The sequence below is a fragment of the Silene latifolia genome, chromosome 3 (genome assembly GCF_048544455.1).
Source record: "Silene latifolia isolate original U9 population chromosome 3, ASM4854445v1, whole genome shotgun sequence".
NCBI lineage: Eukaryota > Viridiplantae > Streptophyta > Magnoliopsida > Caryophyllales > Caryophyllaceae > Silene > Silene latifolia.
The window spans coordinates 128,968,507-128,977,003 of NC_133528.1; positions in this window are offsets into that span (position 1 = coordinate 128,968,507).

Sequence of the window (8,497 nt, forward strand, 5' to 3'; positions counted from 1 at the left end):
GTTAGATCAGTAGACAGTTGGTTTGAGAACATGTATTCGTATTTTGGTTTGGTTTTTGGATTGTAACCTTTCACTAAAGTATTTCTATTTAAACGTTGTTTCATTATTGTTTATTTGATTATCATTGCCTCGGGTAACCGAGATGATAACATCTTTATACCTGAGTGGTCCTGGTAAGGCACTTGGAGTATGGGGGTGTTACAGTAGAGAATTAACAAATCAAAGTAGCACAAAGCCTCTTTGAATTATCCATCAACAAACAATGGATTAAACAACGAGTTATAAAAATTCTCGCTTCGTTTCTAAATCCACAAAGGACAAGAATTAACATTGGATGCAAGAAACAAACATATAACTCGAATTGATGGAGAAGGATGTCATTTGGCTCGAAATTAACATGAACCAAATTTATAGTATCTCCATACTATTCTCTCGCCGACACTAAGTCAGACATATTAAACAATACCACATATTTGTACTCATAGTAAGAAAAAAAAAACTTAGACCATTAACAATCGTAACGGGAGACATTAGCGCCAAAAGGCACTCTTTTCCCGTCTCGATAAATTTTGAGACTTTTACGAAGGATTGAGTGTATTGACTATGACCCATTAAGAGTTTTCTATTTTTTCTAATCCCAGAATCGGATGGCAAACAAATCGCCATGGGAAAAAAAAAACTCTTACGTCAGCCAATCGCGTGTTTAAAAATCATTTCACATAAGATAAATAAAACACGGTGACAATCCTCAAATACTCCGGGTCAAGACACACAATCTTGTACCCTACGTCAAAACGAATCTGACTTACACATTAGTCTCACGCTACACAAGCTGTAAGACATGTCTCAAAATTAGTTAATAGGTCTACATACAAAAGAACACAATTTTGCATGCATAAAGTTACTATATTTGAACAAATACTGCCAAACTGGTAAAGAAAAAATAAATTCTCATTATCCTACTCATTAGAAAGATATTAAACCTCGATCATATAATAGTGATCACAATTTCTTAAATCGTGATTATTAATAAGATACTAAATTTTATCACTCTAGTTATCCAAGTTCAAACCGCTTTATTATGGTGAACAAATCACCAAAAAACACTTGTCATACACAAGTATATGGATTAAGGCACATTTCCAAATTAAATTATCAAAATCCCTTCATTTATATTGTTTGTTCGAAAATTTCGCTAAGCTCATAATCATCACAAACGCCATAAACGAGAAATTTCAACAATTTAATTAACTCTTAAGATTAAATGAAACAAAATCATTAATCTTTAATAAACAACTAAACAAATTAGCCGTTCACCTTTACAAATACCGCTAAACAAATTAGCATGTATAATAATATCACTTTGATATTAGACAAATACTATGCAAAACAAATTTGCACATCGTTAAAATTAATTAAAACTTGACCATAACACATATGATAGTTTTAATGAGTTATTGATACGCAACTAATATGTATTCAAATTTCTCATCGCTCATGTAAAAAACCAAATTTACATGATATCACATATCACAAAGACATAACGGGGTCTTAGATGTAAAACGAATTTACATGTCCAAGTATATCACAAAGATATAAATCTTTTCGTAAAACAAATTTACGATAACTATTATATCACAAAGATATACGCCTTGTATGTAAGTTATAAAATCTCATGAACAACAAATGTCAATAAGATATTTTTTTTATGTAATATAAAATTACACAATTTTCACAAGACAAAATAAACGAAACGAATTCGTAAATTTTAACTCTATCTTGTAAAATACGATATACCACATAATTATGAGCAGCAGATACAAATCGAACACGGAGTCGAAAATTAGTATTTCTCATACTCATGAATTTTGCTAGCCAAACTTCTCAAAGCAAAATGTCACTAAGACATTTAAAATTGTCATACAAGAATAAATTTATGTAACTTGTAAAATATCACACATATATTTATCATTTATGTAATACTCCGTATTTATAAGTCTTGGGGTACTCTATCGAGTAGGCCTTACTCTGTCGAGTAAGGGTAAGTTGCGTTTTAGAAAAGTTTCTGACCTGTTGGGTACTCGATCGAGTAGCTGGGGCACTCGATCGAGTAAGGGGGTACTCGATCGAGTACCTCGGGTACTCGATCGAGTAGCCGGTTTTACGGGGAGTTTTCTCGGGTTTTGTTAATTATCCGATTAAGGTATTTAAGCTTTGTCGTCATTATTCTAAATCACTTTTACAAAACCTAAATTACTGTTTAAGAGAGAAAGCAAGCAAGTTCATCTTCTTAATCGTATTATTAGCAATCCCCGGAGTTTGGAGGGTCAGTTCTTATCGTTGTTCATACCGTTGAGTTCCTTGCGTCGAGGGTAACATCTATGTACCCTTTTTATTGTCTTTCCTTTGATTTGGTTAAACCCTAATTTAGAGATTTGGGGGTTTTATGTGTAGTATGTGATTTGGTAGCCTCTATGTGTTGTATGATAGGAGGAGGGTTCATAGAAGAAGCTTTTGGACTCAGCAGTAGAGACCGTCTGATTGTGTGCATACCAGGTAGGATTTCCTACTCAGTATTAGTCCCATAATGGGATATTGGTTGATGTATTGTGTTTGGTTGTTTGATATAGTAATTGTATTGTGATTGTGGTTGTGATCGTTGTTGATGGTTCGCGAGGCGTGGCCTCTCCGAGTGGGGTCACTTGCGGGAGTGGCTTCACGCCCTAGTTTCGCCTTTTGTGGAACCCGCCACAGAAGGGATGTGCACATTAATGGACGGGGTTATCGCTCACTATGTGGAGCGGGGATTTTGGTACGGCTGTGGTCCCCATGGCGTGGGGTCCAAAGTGGACGATCGTGATTGAGATGATTGGATTTGGCGTGGTGTGTGTGTGTGTGATGTTAAAGTTTGTCTTGTTCATCTTATTGTTAGTATATATTGAATTGTGTGATTAGTACTGACCCCGGTGTTGTTTTGTAAACTGCGGTGATCCATTCGGGGATGGTGAGCAGATATTGAGCAGGTATTGAGATGAGTCTTTGGGATATTTGGGATGCCACGACATGATGATAGGAGTCTTCATTTCGTAGCTTATTAGTATTTATATTTCAGTTAGAACAGTCAGTTTGAGAACATGTATCGTACTTTTGGTTTGGTTTTGAGATTTGTAGCTCTTCGCTAAGTATTTATAATAAACGTTGTTTCTTCATTATTATTTGATTATCATTGCCTCGGGTAACCGAGATGGTAATGTCTTCATACCTGAGTGGTCCTGGTAAGGCACTTGGAGTATGGGGGTGTTACAAATGGTATCAGAGCAACGATCCTGAAACCTGTAACCAATGAACCTAATGAACATAGGGAGTCAATTAAAATGAACCCGGGGTAAAAGTTGTAGGAGCAAATGCAAAGGCTTGGGAGACGTCCTAAAGTCGCGGGGTCGCCCTACAACTTTGAACCGGTCACATGGGGGGAGTGTTTGTCGAGTCGTATGTGTGTTTGGTTAACTTGTGTAAGAGTGTGATGAAATGTGTTAACTGTTGGATGTTCGAAGTTGAAGGTTGAGAATGTTAAGGAAAGGTTAATGAAATATGTGGAAACTGTTGATGGAATGATAGCATGTTGAATGTTTTACAACGTGGCATTTAATAACATGATGAAGTGATCTCGTAGATAGTAGGAAAAGATGCGTAGCATGTTTATTATGATATAATGTGGTTTATAAAGTTTAGCATGTTAGCATATGACGTAGCATGCGGGTAGCTTTTATGATTTGGCATGACTCGATCGAGTGGGACTGACTCGATCGGGTGGGTTTTTGACGGTTTTGAGTCCAGAATCGTGTTTTTGGGTACTCAATCGAGTAACTAGGGGTACTCGATCGAGTAGGGGGTCACTCGGTCGAGTATGTAAGAGATCAGAAGGTCTGTTTGGGGTCTGAAGTTTGGGTACTCGATCGAGTATGTGGGGCACTCGATCGAGTAGCCCGTTACTCGATCGAGTGTGTTTGGGAACTCGATCGAGTAGGTTCTGGGCAGCGTGTTTTCATGTTTTGAGGTTTAGTACGTGTGTTTATGTTTACCCTTTCTTATATATAGCTTCAAGATGCCGCCCAAGAAGACTGCTTTGTACGCGAGAGCTGAGCTTATGAACATAGATGACATCGTTAAGATGTTGGAGCATCAGGATGCTCTCACTAAGGCTTTAAAGACTGTGGGGAAGGATAAGGATAAGGATAAGGAAAAGGAGGTTGACCATTCTAAAATCAGCCTCTATATTGCGAGGTTTAACCCGAAAGAGTACAAGGGAGTTGGGGAGCCTAACCTTCTTGATAGTTGGCTGAGAGAGATGGAGAACATATTAGATTTGGTTCACTGTCCGGATGAGATGAGAGTGGAACAGGCTGCGTTCTATCTGAGGGAGGCAGCTGGCAAGTGGTGGGATTCAGTGAAGGTGAGTGCTAAGGAAATATATACAAACCAAGGCTTACCTGCTATACCTTGGGAGGAGTTTCGTAGGGCTGTGAGGAAGGAGTTTGTACCAGAACATGTGAGGAGTAAGTTGAGGGAAGAGTTTGACAGTTTTAAGATGACCGCTGAGATGTCTGTGGCCGAGTACTACAGGCAATTCAATGAGAAGTCTAGGTATGCTGAGGATATGGGTTTGAGTGAGGAGAACCTGGCGTTGAGGTTTGAGAGGGGGTTGACCCCTAAGATTATGAATAAGTTACCCGTGGGAGTCCTTACGGATGTTAAGGAAGCCTATGAGAGGGCTGGGAGAGCTGAGAGGTTGGTGGAGATGGCTCAGGAGAGGTTAGGTGGGGAGAAGAGGAAGTCTGAGAGCGAGGGTAGTGGCCAATCTAATCACAAGAAAGGCAACCACAATCAGTCTAAGGGGTTTTCTTCTGGGTCAGGATTCAGTGCTGGGGCTTCCTTTGGGCGTGGCCGAGGAAGTGTGAGTAATAGTTGGGGAGTGACCTGCTATAGCTGTGGTGGTGTAGGCCACAAGAGACATGAGTGCACAAGTGCACCAGGATCTTTCCAGAGACCTGCGCGAGCTTCGCGAGCAAATGACCGGCCGGATCATGGCCAAACCGGGAAGTCGAGTTACCAGAGTGGAGGCAACCGCAACGGCGGTAATTCTTATCGGAAACCACCAACGAACAACAACAACAATCAAGGGTCGGGTGCTAAGCCGACCACTTCACCAAGATCTTGTCCGGGGAGGTGGGCGGAAGACCGTGGCAAGTTATTCATGATGGAGAAGAAAGCAAATTTGAGGAAGATGCGCACGTTATCACCGGTACTTTTCTTGTAAATGGCGTTCATACCTTTGTTTTGTTTGATTCGGGGGCTTCTCAGTCGTTTGTGTCTTCGAGTCATGTTAAACGGTTGGGTTTGAGGGTGTATGAGTCTGTTAGTGAGCTAGTTTTTATACCTTCGGGTGAGTCTGTATCATGTGGGAGATTGTTTAGAGATGTATCTATGATAGTTAGGCAAGTTGATTTCCCTGTAGACTTACTAGAGTTTCCTTTCGACGGTTTTGAGATGATAGTTGGGATGGATTGGTTGGGAAAGTATAAAGCTAAGATAGACTGTCATCAAAATAAAGTGTCTTTAAGAGGTCCTAAGGGCGTTAGTGTGTCTTATCGTGGGTTTCTAATCAAACCCAAAGTTAAGTTGATTGCAGCTGTTACCTTGAAGTCTTATCTGAGGAAGGGATGCCCTTTGATCCTATGCCATGTGAGAGATGACCGGATAGAGAGTCCGACAATGGATGAGATACCAGTAGTGGGAGAGTTTGCCGATGTTTTTCCAGAGGAGATTCCGGGGTTGCCGCCGGGAAGAGAGATAGATTTCACCGTTGAGTTGAAACCAGGGACGGGGCCAATCTCTAAGGCACCGTACCGCATGGGTCCTAAGGAGATGGAGGAGCTTAGAAAGCAGTTGGATGATTTGATAGAGAAGGGATACATTAGACCAAGTGTATCGCCGTGGGGAGTACCAGTTCTTTTCGTGAAGAAGAAAGATGGGAGTTTGAGGTTATGTACAGATTACAGGGAGCTGAACCGAGTGACGATAAAGAACAAGTATCCTTTGCCAAGGATAGATGACCTGTTTGATCAGTTGAGTGGTGCATCAGTCTTTTCTAAGATTGATTTGAGGTCGGGGTACCATCAGGTGAAGATTAGAGAGGTGGACATACCAAAGACAGCTTTCACGTCGAGGTATTGCCATTATGAATATGTGGTGATGCCGTTTGGGTTGTCTAATGCACCGGCAGTGTTTATAGATTTGATGAATAGAATCTTCAGACAGTTCTTGGACCAGTTTGTAGTGGTATTTATCGATGATATCTTAGTCTACTCTAAGACTAAGGAGGAGCATCTGAGGATCGTGTTGCAAACTTTGAGGGACCATGAGTTGTATGCTAAGCTATCTAAGTGTGAGTTCTGGTTAGAGAACGTTGCTTTTCTGGGGCATGTGATCTCTAAAGATGGGGTAGCTGTGGATCCGGCGAAGATTGAGGCAGTGACAAAGTGGGAAGCACCAAGAATGTTCTTTGAGGTTAGGAGTTTCTTGGGTTTAGCTGGATACTACAGACGGTTCATGAAAGATTTTTCCAAGATAGCTAGACCTATGACCGCGTTGATGAGGAAAGAGAACAGGTTCCATTGGGATGAGAGTTGTGAGACGGCGTTCCAAACATTAAAGGAGCGTTTGACCACAGCTCCTGTCTTAGCATTGCCGGAAGGGACCGAGAACTTTGAGGTTTATACAGATGCCTCGAAGAATGGGTTGGGATGTGTGTTGATGCAGAATGGTAAAGTAATTGCCTATGCTTCTAGGCAATTGAAGCCTTATGAGGAGAACTACCCTACTCATGATCTGGAGTTGGGTGCGGTGGTGTTTGCTCTCAAGATATGGAGACATTAAATTACCTTTATGGAGCAATCTTTAAGGTATTTTCTGATCACAAGAGTCTCAAGTACATCTTCACTCAGAAGGAGTTGAACATGAGACAGAGGAGGTGGATGGAGCTGATTGGCGATTATGACATGGAAATCATCTACCATGAAGGGAAAGCCAATGTTGTAGCTGATGCTTTGAGTAGGAAGAGTGTACATTCCCTGTGTACAGCTCTATCTTTGATGAGGCTGAGAGATGAGGTAGCAAGTTTTGGGATACATATGATGCAGAAAGGAGATGTCATGGGTGATATGATAGTACATCTTGAGTTTTATGATGACATTCGAGGTAGGCAGGCGTTGGACCCTAAGTTAGTGGAGTGGAGAGTTGGAGTAGAGAAAGGGACAGTGTCCCGGTTTTCTATTCATACAGATGGTAGTTTGAGGTTTGATGGTAGGTGGTGTGTTCCTAATGATGAGGAGTTGAAAAAGACTATCATGGCAGAGGCACATTGTACACCATATTCAGTACATCCAGGTGGTGACAAGCTATACAAGGATTTGAAGAAAACGTTTTGGTGGCCTGGGATAAAGAAAGAGACAACTGAATTTGTGTCCCGTTGTTTGACATGCCAGAGAGTTAAAGGGGAGCAGCGACGACCTCAAGGTAAGATTCAGTCTTTAGAGGTACCTGATTGGAAGTGGGAATCCATTTCCATGGATTTCATTGTGGGTTTGCCAAAGAGTCAACAAGGTAACAACATGATTTGGGTAATAGTGGACCGACTAACCAAGTCAGCTCACTTTGTTCCAATGAAAGATACATGGACTAAGGCACAACTGGCTATGGCCTATCGAAAGAACGTGTTGAAGCTACATGGAGTCCCTAAGGACATAGTGTCTGACAGAGATGCGAGGTTTATATCGAGGTTTTGGAAGGAGTTGCAGGAATCGTTGGGAACAACTTTGAATATGAGTACATCATTTCATCCTGCGACAGACGGGCAGACTGAGAGAACAATCAAGACTCTTGAGGATATGTTGCGAGCTTGTGTGATGGATTTTGGTGGTAGCTGGGAGTAGAGTTTGGACTTGATAGAATTTTCTTACAATAACAGCTATCACACTAGTATTGGTATGGCACCGTTTGAGGCTTTGTATGGGAGGAGATGTAGGAGTCCAATCTGTTGGGACGATAGTGCTGAGGCAGTGGTTTTAGGACCAGAGATGGTGCATGAGATGGTGGAACAGATTAAGATGATCGGGAACGGATGAGAGGCTCGGGATAGGCAAAAGAGTTATGCAGATCTACATCGCAGAGACATAGAGTTTCAAGTGGGGGACAAAGTTCTTTTGAAAGTGTCTCCTATGCGTGGGGTTATGAGATTTGGGAAGAAAGGCAAGCTAAGTCAGAAGTTTATAGGACCTTATGAGATCTTAGAGCGAGTTGGGCAAGTTGCTTATCGTCTGGCTTTACCAGCTGCGTTAGAGAGAGTGCATAATGTGTTTCATGTATCGCAGCTGCGGAAGTATGTGAGTGACCCGTCACATGTGTTAGAGGCCGAGAACTTAGAGCTTGATGAGTCCTT